The 13,402-nt window shown below is 32.5% G+C and overlaps 1 protein-coding gene and 1 long non-coding RNA gene across 5 annotated transcripts in view; one reads left to right on the top strand and one right to left on the bottom strand.

Annotated features, from left to right (window-relative positions):
• The window catches only part of LOC123318010 (eye-specific diacylglycerol kinase), a 291,641-nt gene that overhangs the window by 104,284 nt on the left and 173,955 nt on the right, over window positions 1-13,402 (bottom strand). The window lies entirely within an intron of this gene.
• Window positions 4,615-12,630, top strand: LOC123318011. The gene is made up of 3 exons (XR_006538240.1): window positions 4,615-4,853; window positions 5,682-6,870; window positions 12,401-12,630. It is a non-coding gene; the product is annotated as an uncharacterized LOC123318011 (long non-coding RNA).

Genomic DNA, 13,402 nt, shown 5'->3' with positions numbered 1-13,402 from the left:
AATGAAAATGAGGTAGCTACAAAAATGCAGGCATTCATGTTAACGTCGCTTTTTTCTAAAAACCGAGATGTTGTTGCACTTTTCCCTGTTGAACAGACTTCATCTGTAGTGCTTAAAGATTTGACTATTAAAATCATCGAGACGTTGACTGATGTTGGTTTCACTATTGTTTCACTGATTTGTGATAATCACAGGATGAATAGATCAATGTATTTTTCACTAGCGGAAGAATTTGGCACCAACGAACCAGTTATCACAAATATATCCCGTAAAACCTTAAGCCCTTTCATCCTTAATCCTTTTAAGTCGGGTGAAAAAATTTTTCTATTGTTCGACACGGTTCACTTGTTTAAATCAATAAGAAACAACTGGCTGAATCAAACAAATGCCGAGGAATCTCTAATTTTCCCACATTTCGATGATTTCAATTTAATTTTGCATGCTCATTTGACAGATTTGAAAAAAATGTATTCCAAAGAATCTAATAATATTTGTCGACAAGCACCTGCTCTATCGAAAAAAGTTCTATATCCATCTTCATTAGAACGTCAGAATGTTTCCTTAGTAGTGAAATTGTTCGATGAAAAAAATATTGCGGCTCTCCAGATAAGTAATGGAGGAAGTCAAAACGATATCGTTGGAACAGCAGAATTTATTAAATTAATTCTCTCTTGGTGGAAAATCGTCAATGTCCGCTCCGTGAAAGCAGGTTATCTTTTGAAAGATCCTCTAAGAGATCCGATCAACAGCCCTTCGCATGACAGCCTTTTGTTTCTATCCAAATTCGCGGATTTATTAGATGTTTGGCAAAATAATGATTATAGTAGTTTAACTCGAAAAGGACACACAGGTAAGCTCACGCCAGATACATTTTTTGCTCTAAAACATACTAGCAGAGCAACCGTTCTTCTTGTGGATTATATGTTTTCAAAATTTACGGATATGAAATACGTTTTATTGGGAAAATTTCAAACTGACAAGCTCGAGGAACGGTTTGGTACTTATAGGCAATATAGCGGGTCAAATTATCATGTATCTGTGAGTCAGATTCTTGAATCGGAAAAGAGGTTGAAAATTTTAAGTCTTCTCAAACTTAAATCAGCAAAATTTGGATCATTTTCGTTGAAAAATTTTTGTAATTTAGATTCTGAGGAAAACACTTCTTCCAATGCTTCTGTTAGTGATATCGGTCAGTTCGAAAATATATTAAATACCTTCAGTAATTTTTCACTTGAAAGCAGCGAATTAACATCCCTATTTTTTGTAGCTGGGTACTGTACTCATAGTTTGATTAAGTTTTTGAATCATTGTCAACACTGTACTGATTTGGTGAGCTCAAACGAAGAATTTCAAGTGGAATTACCAGATCAAGATGTCTCTGTAAGTGATTATCTTCTTAACTTAACACGTGGTTCATTGAAGAGTCCTTCACAATTTTTATTTGAATGTACAATAGATTGTTACCAAATTTTTAATACAATTATCACTGCCGAATATGAAGTGAAGTTTAGTAAAGTGGATAATCAGAGAGACATTTTGAAATCCTTGTTCATGAAATATTTCGAGGGTACTTGGGAATTTTATCACGACAAATGTTCATTATGTCAGCAGCCTTCTGAAAGTATTCTAAAAAAATTTTCTCAAATATTGTCTAATATCTTCCTTAATAATTATTCCAAAATGATTAGTGATAGAATCCCAAGAACTGCTCTTTCTGACAGAAAATTGCTAACTTTCAGTCGTTAGTAATCAATTTTTTTTTATTTATTCAGAGTTGATTTTTTGTTTAATATAATCTATTTTAAGTTTGGTTTTACCGTTATTTATTTGGAGTTTATTTTTGTTGATTTTCTGTTTTAAAGAATTTATTTTAAGTTTTAAGATGAGCAGTCAGAGCGTAATTAATCGTTTTCGAGGGCAAATCATATTCATTTTATTCTATTTTTAGAAATGATTTTATTTTAATCGCATGCTCGATTCAGTTTTAATGCCCCAGAATATCGAATAATACTTATATTCTGATTGTAATCTTGTGGAACTCAATACTACAGCTACCTCCTCGTGGTGAGTTCTGGATTATTTGCGATAAAACATTATGAAACTGATCGCAAATAAACTAAATGCTGTATTGTTTTCTTCCCTACAGTTCTTAATTTTGAAGTGAATTGAAAGCAAATCGGAATCAAATCGAAAACTGTTGAAGTTGCCTATCAAATCCGTGCACTCTCTCTCTCTATCTGTCCGTGCTTCGTGACCCTCCGATGGTAACAACGGCAACGTCTAACATTACGGCCTCGAACTTCTAGTAGGCTATGGGCACTCAAACGTTCTGCACCAAAAATAATGCACTTTGTCTTGTCCGTGTTCATCATTAGACCGTTTTCATCACACCACACTCTGAAGGAATCACTCGCCTGCTTCGCCTTGATCACGATCTCAGCAAGGTTGGTAGATTATTCACATAAATATTGAACATTATTTACTCCTCTTCTGATAATTTCATCCTCAGATCTGTAGTATCGACCATCTTCTTTGACAACTTTATCCTTCCTGCGTTCCCCTAGGGAGCTTTCGAAAAGTTTTTGCTGGTTTCCCCTTATACCATAACTTCCTTACTCAGTAATCTAGCATGGTCTACAAGTCTACACTATCAAATGCTTCTGATAGATCAAAGAATATTCCAAATGGTGTATGTCCGTCCTCAAGGAAGTCAACCATCTTTCTAACAAACTCAAACATGGCTGTTTCAGTATTTGTTTCAAATTTGAATTTGTTGATGGATGATATATACATATAACAACAATCTTTAGCTAACATGAAGTGATCTCCACAGCAGAACACTCAAACACAAAGGGAACACTCAGCTTAAGGAATTCTGTTGGTACTCTGTAACTGACGTCATCTCTGCAATAAATGGCACCACCACCATGGGCATTTGTGTACGACAATAAGCTGTAGCAAGTTCATAGCCTGGAATGCAACATTTGGACAATTGATCAGCAGTTTTCCAGTGTTCAGTAATTGCAAATAAGTGTGGTCTCTGTGTAGGGACGAAATTATGTATCTTAAAATAGCAATTTCCTATGGATTGAGCGTTCTGATGTATTATTTTGAAGGATGTTGTCTTTTCTGAAGTCGGAATAAGAAAGAGGTTATACGGACACCTTCTAGCCATAATATTATCTCAGGATTATTAAATTTTTCAACCTCATTGAGAGGAACACTCACTCTGGAAGAAGAATATTCTTCCGGCCTTTTGGATTCCAATTTCACGCATTGAAGGTCTCTAAAATTATTCTCATTGAGATGATGCATTGATTCCGTTTCCGTCTATCTTGCATATATGAACATGCCCAAGCTGTGTTACTGCTCTGAGAATTTGTTCGCTTGTCCAGTTCCTATAATACTTCTACTTCATCTGGTTACTTTTCGGAAATTATCATCATTATCTCCACTCAATGGAATGCCTGATTTTTTTTGAATTTATCTCAGCTCCTCTTGTTTATGTAGGTAGCGTTTGTTGTTTTTCCTTATAGGTATTTCTGTTTGTTGATTTAAAAGCAGGGTTCGTCAGACTAGCACTACGTTCATGTTGAGATACTGGTTGTTGTGGAGCGCCTCCATCCACTTCTCGAACCATTTTGAGATGATTTCTGTGCAATGTTATCTTTAGCTTTTTTACTAGTAGGTTGTTCTCTATTTTTACCATTTACTATTTCAGAAGCATTTTTTTCTGAAGCAAGGATGACTAGGAGCTTCTTCATGTCGATCAGTTCTTCTTTTATAGAGGCGAATTCTTTATTCACATCTTCTGATCTAGCATATAGATTTTGTGAAAACAAATCTGGCGCAGAGGTAGCTTTCCCTTTCAATTGGTTAAATTTTCATTCACTTTTTTAACATCTCAATATCTTCAATTTGTTTCTTTAGTTTTAAACTGTTTTGATTCGATTTATCCTGAAGTGATTTATTCATTTCATTGAGTTTCAAGTTTTCCGCCTTTAAATTTTCCCTATCCGATATGATAATGTCTAATTCAGCTCTTATTCTTTCTTTTCCTTCTTCTGTATTTTTCTTGTATTCTACCTGCTGCCTTAAGGTATGCTCAAGCGATTCGATTCTTTGCTTGTGGATTTTTTTTGTTTCCATTTCTTCACGAGATGTATCATCATTTCTCAGCTTATTTATTTCTTCCCGAAGTTTATCGATTTCCTTTTTAAATTTTCTATTTGTATTCATAATTGCGTTTGTATCCGCCATACATTTTGTACAGAAGAATTTTAATTTCCTTTCTTTCAGTGACAGGCTTCTTCCCTCAGTAGCTGTAAATTTTGTGCAATTCGTGCAGTTTATTGTTCCGCATACATCGCATGCAAAGTTTTATTTTCACCCACCGCATCGCAACATTTGCACCGCATTTTCCGAAGTCTACCGATCTGAAACTCGATCTGGCAACTTTGTCCGCGGTGAACTCCACAGTTTCACGTATTTTACTCACAAGCTGGCAACACAGCCCGCGCGAGGAAACCCAACCTCAGACGGAAGTGTGTATGTGTTAAAAAGTTTTTTGTTCAACGTCAACGTTTTGACTTTCCGTTCCGCCGGATAATTAAATGGTGTTAATTGAATATTTCACCAACGGGAACACTGAAATTTTTCCACTACATAGTGTGCCAAGTTTCAGAAATTTGAGCCTATCACTTTCCAATATTTAACATTCGATTCCTCAAACAAAAATACGGAAATTAAGTCGAGCGATCTCACGCACGCTAGTATGTAAAAAAAATCAGTGTGCAAAATTTGCTTGAGAGTTGCTGACCGGTGCTCTCGACTGTTCATATCTTCTGTCCAAAGTAAGTGGGCTGAGAATGAATATGTTTCCCTAGTTGTTATGGTCAAGTGTTATGATTTTTTGTTCATATTTTTGTTCATCGTTTGTACATTACAAAGAATATCTGCTATTTTTATATGTATATGTCTCGAAAATTTTCTTATTTTGTTGAATATGTTTTTGATTCACCCTGTAATTGGGAGTATTTCTGTTGGGTAATGAAGTTATATTATTAATATTACTATATTATTATTATTAATGCATGTACTTGATAGAACTAAGAAAATTACAAAAATTTTGGAAAAGACATAATAATCAGATGAAGAAACTGGATACTAACATAATTTATCCAAACACATTTGATTCACAGAATACGGTAAAGAATAATATTAAAACAGATTAAATCAAGATACAGGAAGGTAGTAATTGTGAATTGAGGGTGAGGAATTCAAGACAAAATATCAAACCTCCTGATAAATAAGTCTATGACCTCTTGAATGATATTTAATATATTATATTGAATTGTATTTGTAATAGTTCAAGAATTAGAATTAATTTGTATATATTACTTATCAAACATAAACATAACTTTATTTTCATAGGTGAAGGTTTCAGTCACAAGAAACAGTAGTATACAATTTATTCAGCAGCAACTTTTTGGGAATTCTATTCCCTTCCTCAGGCTTGTAAACAACACAACGTGATGTTAATCATTTGAAAAATTCAAACTCGTGGTGAAAACATTGCTGCTGAATAAATTGTATACTATTGTTCTTTGTGACTGAAAACTTCACCTATTCTAATTGATCTTAGAAACTATAAGTGCCTTTCTTCTTATTCTCATAATCAGTGTACACAAAAAAAGGAAGAGAGAAAGCGTCAAAAAAAAAACAGACTCAAGAATTTAGCAAAGAGGATATTCCATGAACTCTTCAATTGAATATGGCTCCATTTTCACAATAAGTATGACAAAATGACGAAATTTTTAGGCAGTATAATATTATGCACTTTGTGTATTTTCAGTTAGTGCTAAGGAATGCCTCGGAAAGTGGTATGGAGTGCATAAGTAGAAAAAAAAGCCTAATTATTGGTGATTCTATTCATTAGATACTAAAAACTCCTGTCTGCTCGACTAGTTTCGATGACTTTTCATCATCATTTTCAAGAGCTGAGACCTAGACAGCTGCAACAAGAGAAGGCAACATCAAACGAATAGGTATCAACAACTCACGGTGCAGCAGTCCAGAACAATTCTCCAATTGTGCCAAATTGACCAAGGCGCATTCTTCAAAACAATTTCTCGAACTCAAAATGCAAATGAAATAAAACAAAACCCGAAACGTCAAATAACATCGTACGGATCAACACGCATGAGAAACACATTTTTTAAAAGAACTTCTTAAAATAAAACGGTCAAGGTCAAGCTCATCAATCCGCTCAGTGGTGGCACGGTAAACGAAACAAAAGAGGTGAACGAACGATACAAGCATGCATGTCAAAAATAAATGGAAATAAATATGAATGAACCAAAACAATATAAAATACTTTAAAAAGTTTTAAAAATATTAAAAAAATATCACAAAAGGATCACAAATAGGAGGGGAGAGAACAAGGCGGAAAATGAAAGTCACTCTTCAAGCTCAGTGGATGCTTTGTCCTCCAATGCAGGCGTCTCCGAAAATATATCGAATAGACGTGGGAAAACGTTTGTTGACGAAGCGTTGAGTGTATTCAATGAATTATCATTGATGTGGCAATATAAAACAATTTCTTCCACCACAGATTGTCTTAGGCCGAATTTAGAGGGATGTAAGATCCTAACAGAATTAAGGTCAAAATTATGTTTGGAGAATCTCAAGTGTCTACCAAACACAGATTTATCACACCTCTAATTTTTCTGACTACCAAGGTGTTCAGAGATAGGCTGCTGTAGATTGCGTACTGTTCTACCAATGTACACTCTGGATCCCCGCATCTCAATTTGTATACACCACTCTGTTGTAATCTTATCTTTGTTGTGGACAAAAATGTCATGCAAGGTATTGGAAGATATCGATTGAAATTTATTTTGGGAGGATTTTGCATCTCTTCATGAACTTTTTAGGGTTTTCACTCCCAATCTCTGAAACAAAATCAATTAAAAATGAAATCAACGATTTGTTCCTGCGTAAATTCTTGCACTAATTTGTCAGGAGCAAATTAACTAGAAAAAATTGTTGCCTGACAATGAACTCAAAATAAATAACGTTGAAATTATAATTCTTCGTAACGTTTCGGAGTCTATATCAGACTCCTTCATCAGACGGAAAAATCTACTCTTGAAAATCTTCTGAATTGTCGCTTTTTGTCTGACATTAATTGTCAACACACAGAAACAGAGACTGCACAGAAACGTTGATTCATTTAATTTTGAAATTACCGGATGACAGCTCCTTCTTTAGTAAACTGATCCAAATATGATCTATTCCTATCGAACAATTTGCCAAATTATTATCTTGATCTAATAGAATACACGTAGACTCTTTAATTTTTCGTTTAAAATGGTCTGGTTCTGTCATTAAAATTTTAGTGTTGTCCCAATCCATCATGTGGTCTCCCGTATTAGAACAAATGTGATCTGCGATTTGTGATCGATTAATTTCTCTATTTTTAATATTATTTTTATGTTCGCGTTTTCTTATTTCTAGAGGTCTGGACGTTTCACCTGTATAAGTTTTACCACAAATACAGGGTATGTTGTAAATACAATTTTTTGATTTTTGTTTTTCGTTCAAAGGTTTAGTCTTTGTTAATATAGATCTTAAATCATTTTGCGTTTTAAAAAGGGTTCGTATGTTGAACTTCGAACCGATTCTTCTTATTTTTTCTGAAAGGCCATTAACATAAGGAATTACATTCAATAAATTTGGTTGTTCTTGACGGTTTGTTGGTTGTTCCTGATCATTATTACGATTTTGGTTAGTCATTTTTCTCTCTAAATTTAATATTGTTTTTTCAATAAAATTTTTTGGGTATTGATTACCCTAAGAAAATGTTTAATGAAGTCAACTTCATTATTTCTAATTTCGGGTGTAGATGAAATTAAATTAGCTCTATCAAAAAGTGTTTTAATGATACCTCTTTTGACACTTACTTGGTGATTGGAATAAAAATTCAAATATCTATTAGTATGTGTCTTTTTTCGGTATACGCTCGTTTCAAAATAATTCGAAAACTTTTTTATTGAAACATCTAGGAATGAAATTTTGTTATCCTGTTCTAATTCCATTGTAAATTTTATTGTAGGTTCTTTGTTGTTGATATGATCAAAAAAATTCTCTAGTTCATCTCTACCATGTTGCCAAATCACAAAAATATCGTCTACATATCGCCACCAAGTCTTTGGTTTTAGTGGGTATGTGTCTATATATTTTTGTTCGAAAGATTCCATGAATATGTTACTCATTACTGGTGATAAAGGAGAACCCATAGCCATACCAAATTTTTGTTTATAGAAAACATCATCTAATTGAAAATATGTGGAATTCAGGCAAACTTCTAATATCTCCATTATATCATCAATAGTCAATTTCGAATTTTCATAAATGGTTCTATCATTAATCAATTTTGTTCTCACTATTTCAAGAGTTTTATCAACTGGAACATTTGGAAAAAGATTTACTACATCAAAACTTACTAAGATGTCTGTTGCATTTAAATTAGAATTTCTTAATTTTTCAAGAAAGTGTTGAGTATTTTTCAAAAAACTAGTTGATTTTCCTGTTAATGGGTTCAAAAATTGTAATATATATTTAGCAAAATTTTGACAGGGGGATCCGAGTGAACTTACTATTGGTCTCAAAGGAATAAGAGGTTTATGTATTTTAGGTAGGCCGTATAAATGTGGGGGTTTGCTATAAGATGGTGTGATAAATTTCTTTTGAGCATATGTGAATTTTTTGGAATTTTTTGAAATAATTTTCTTCACTTTATTCTCTGTGAGAGAAGTTGGATCTTTTTTGATTTTGGAATATTTATCGGTATCATCAACAATTTCTAAAAGTTTTCTTTTATATTCATCTGAATCCAAAATAACTGTTGCATTTCCTTTGTCGGCAGGTAGAATTTTAATGTTATTATCATTTTTCAATGAAGTTATAGTTTTATTCTCAATTTTATTTAGATTTGGTTTTATTTTAAAAGGTTTATCAAGTAACAATTTATTTAGTACTCTAAATTCATTCGATTTATCAAGCGGAAGTTTTTGGGCTGTTTTTTCAATAGCTGTAATTATATCTAATGTTGGAATGTTTTTTGGAGTTATAGCAAAATTGAGTCCTTTTGATAATATTAATTTTTCATTTTCATTCAAATTTCGTGAAGATAAGTTGATTACCGTTTTATTAATGAAGTTGTTACTGATTTTTGTATTGTTGAATTTTTGTTGGTTTTCTTCCATTAGTATATTAAATTTTTTGAAATTAGATCGTTTGCTCTTCTCATATTCATGGAAATACGAAATATTCACACAATGTAAAATATGTTCAAAGTCTTCCTTTGAAAGGTTACGGAAAATTTCTTCTTCTAACCTTAATATATTTTGTTGAAATCTTACCTTATTATATCTGAGAAAATTTATTCTTTCTCTTACCAACGCATAACCAAACCTGTTTTTAATCTTTTCCGAACCATTACTCCGAAATGGTAGCCTAATTCTCAGGAATTTTGGAATCAATCTATTATCTCTGCATCTACACATGAAGGTGAGACTGTTTTCCGTGTGGGATAGTTTTTTGTACAATTCTTTCAATTTTCTAAAACTAAATAAATTTCAATCGATATCTGAAAGAAAGGTATGGGCCTTTTTCTATTTCAAGTTTTAAAAAATTGGAAGAATTGTACAGAAAACTATCCCACACGGAAAACAGTCTCACCTTCATGTGTAGATGCAGAGATAATAGATTGATTCCAAAATTCCTGAGAATTAGGCTACCATTTCGGAGTAATGGTTCGGAAAAGATTAAAAACAGGTTTGGTTATGCGTTGGTAAGAGAAAGAATAAATTTTCTCAGATATAATAAGGTAAGATTTCAACAAAATATATTAAGGTTAGAAGAAGAAATTTTCCGTAACCTTTCAAAGGAAGACTTTGAACATATTTTACATTGTGTGAATATTTCGTATTTCCATGAATATGAGAAGAGCAAACGATCTAATTTCAAAAAATTTAATATACTAATGGAAGAAAACCAACAAAAATTCAACAATACAAAAATCAGTAACAACTTCATTAATAAAACGGTAATCAACTTATCTTCACGAAATTTGAATGAAAATGAAAAATTAATATTATCAAAAGGACTCAATTTTGCTATAACTCCAAAAAACATTCCAACATTAGATATAATTACAGCTATTGAAAAAACAGCCCAAAAACTTCCGCTTGATAAATCGAATGAATTTAGAGTACTAAATAAATTGTTACTTGATAAACCTTTTAAAATAAAACCAAATCTAAATAAAATTGAGAATAAAACTATAACTTCATTGAAAAATGATAATAACATTAAAATTCTACCTGCCGACAAAGGAAATGCAACAGTTATTATGGATTCAGATGAATATAAAAGAAAACTTTTAGAAATTGTTGATGATACCGATAAATATTCCAAAATCAAAAAAGATCCAACTTCTCTCACAGAGAATAAAGTGAAGAAAATTATTTCAAAAAATTCCAAAAAATTCACATATGCTCAAAAGAAATTTATCACACCATCTTATAGCAAACCCCCACATTTATACGGCCTACCTAAAATACATAAACCTCTTATTCCTTTGAGACCAATAGTAAGTTCACTCGGATCCCCCTGTCAAAATTTTGCTGAATATATATTACAATTTTTGAACCCATTAACAGGAAAATCAACTAGTTTTTTGAAAAATACTCAACACTTTCTTGAAAAATTAAGAAATTCTAATTTAAATGCAACAGACATCTTAGTAAGTTTTGATGTAGTAAATCTTTTTCCAAATGTTCCAGTTGATAAAACTCTTGAAATAGTGAGAACAAAATTGATTAATGATAGAACCATTTATGAAAATTCGAAATTGACTATTGATGATATAATGGAGATATTAGAAGTTTGCCTGAATTCCACATATTTTCAATTAGATGATGTTTTCTATAAACAAAAATTTGGTATGGCTATGGGTTCTCCTTTATCACCAGTAATGAGTAACATATTCATGAAATCTTTCGAACAAAAATATATAGACACATACCCACTAAAACCAAAGACTTGGTGGCGATATGTAGACGATATTTTTGTGATTTGGCAACATGGTAGAGATGAACTAGAGAATTTTTTTGATCATATCAACAACAAAGAACCTACAATAAAATTTACAATGGAATTAGAACAGGATAACAAAATTTCATTCCTAGATGTTTCAATAAAAAAGTTTTCGAATTATTTTGAAACGAGCGTATACCGAAAAAAGACACATACTAATAGATATTTGAATTTTTATTCCAATCACCAAGTAAGTGTCAAAAGAGGTATCATTAAAACACTTTTTGATAGAGCTAATTTAATTTCATCTACACCCGAAATTAGAAATAATGAAGTTGACTTCATTAAACATTTTCTTAGGGTAATCAATACCCAAAAAATTTTATTGAAAAAACAATATTAAATTTAGAGAGAAAAATGACTAACCAAAATCGTAATAATGATCAGGAACAACCAACAAACCGTCAAGAACAACCAAATTTATTGAATGTAATTCCTTATGTTAATGGCCTTTCAGAAAAATGAGAAGAATCGGTTCGAAGTTCAACATACGAACTGTTTTTAAAACGCAAAATGATTTAAGATCTATATTAACAAAGACTAAACCTTTGAACGAAAAACAAAAATCAAAAAATTGTATTTACAACATACCCTGTATTTGTGGTAAAACTTATACAGGTGAAACGTCCAGACCTCTAGAAATAAGAAAACGCGAACATAAAAATAATATTAAAAATTGAGAAATTAATCGATCACAAATCGCAGATCACATTTGTTCTAATACGGGAGACCACATGATGGATTGGGACAACACTAAAATTTTAATGACAGAACCAGACCATTTTAAACGAAAAATTAAAGAGTCTACGTGTATTCTATTAGATCAAGATAATAATTTGGCAAATTGTTCGATAGGAATAGATCATATTTGGATCAATTTACTAAAGAAGGAGCTGTCATCCGGTAATTTCAAAATTAAATGAATCAACGTTTCTGTGCAGTCTCTGTTTCTGTGTGTTGACAATTAATGTCAGACAAAAAGCGACAATTCAGAAGATTTTCAAGAGTAGATTTTTCCGTCTGATGAAGGAGTCTGATATAGACTCCGAAACGTTACGAAGAATTATAATTTCAACGTTATTTATTTTGAGTTCATTGTCAGGCAACAATTTTTTCTAGTTGATTTGCTCCTGACAAATTAGTGCAAGAATTTACGCAGGAGCAAATCGTTGATTTCATTTTTAATTGATTTTGTTTCAGAGATTGGGAGTGAAAACCCTAAAAAGTTCATGAAAAGGTATTGGAAGATCTGTAAGCTATTATGATACCATGTTCGTGGAATAGATTGCCAACCTTGGTAGAAATGGGGCCTTTATATGAAAGTTTCATATACTTAAAAACAGGAACTGTCCATTGCAGTTCCGAGGCGTCGAAATTGAGACGCCTCATTTCGTCCCGATTTCCAACCGTTTGAATTAGAAGTTATATGTTAGATTCGCCGAGCATAGAGTTGGGATTCCATAACCGTCAATATGGAGAGTAGAGAGAAGGAGAACGATCGCTGCTTTGAGACCACAGATTTTTTGTCCCCTAAAATATGTACCAATAGAGTAAGTTCATGCTTTTGCCAACAGGCGCGCTGGCCATCACGAGAGTGCGAAATTTTGAGTTGGCTCGTTGGCTGAGTGAACTGTTTCCCTGGTGACAGATGATAGGAATATTATTATTTTTGATTTTTGATAAGAGAACAACATATGACCATGGTGAAATGTTGAAGCGTGCGCTAGTATAAGAGTGTTTTGGCATCGGAAAGAAAAGGAGAAGAGATAAAATTTCCGAGAGCATTTTTGAGAGAAAATTGAAAAAAAACCTCATCTCAAGAATCGACTCCGAATCAATTTGTGTGTCAAGAGCACTTTTGCGATGAAGATATCAAAAAGATGATGGATTCATTATAAACGAAATCGAAATTGTCATCCATCGTGAGAAGTTGACTCTTCTGAATAAGAATATCTAACCGATAAAACTACATGGTTCAGAAGAGAATATTCTTGAACAATTTTGTTGGCATAACATAATATAGGGTTTATATCGGTTCTCAGCTGAGTATTGGCAACAGAATCTACTCTAATACCTAAGTGATAAATCTGAGACTGCTACCTTTTGTTGTCTTGATGTGTACTTCGGATTTATATAATTTTGAAGATTACGGTAAACCAACACACAAAGCTGCTTTCAATAAACAATGATAAACAAAAGTAGGTACAATTTTTTTGATTAGTGATTTCTTTTGAATTTC

This window comes from Coccinella septempunctata, chromosome 7 (genome assembly GCF_907165205.1).
Source record: "Coccinella septempunctata chromosome 7, icCocSept1.1, whole genome shotgun sequence".
NCBI classification, from domain to species: domain Eukaryota; kingdom Metazoa; phylum Arthropoda; class Insecta; order Coleoptera; family Coccinellidae; genus Coccinella; species Coccinella septempunctata.
The sequence above is the reverse complement of the archived record's forward strand: the minus strand, read 5'-3'. Positions and strand labels throughout refer to the sequence as shown.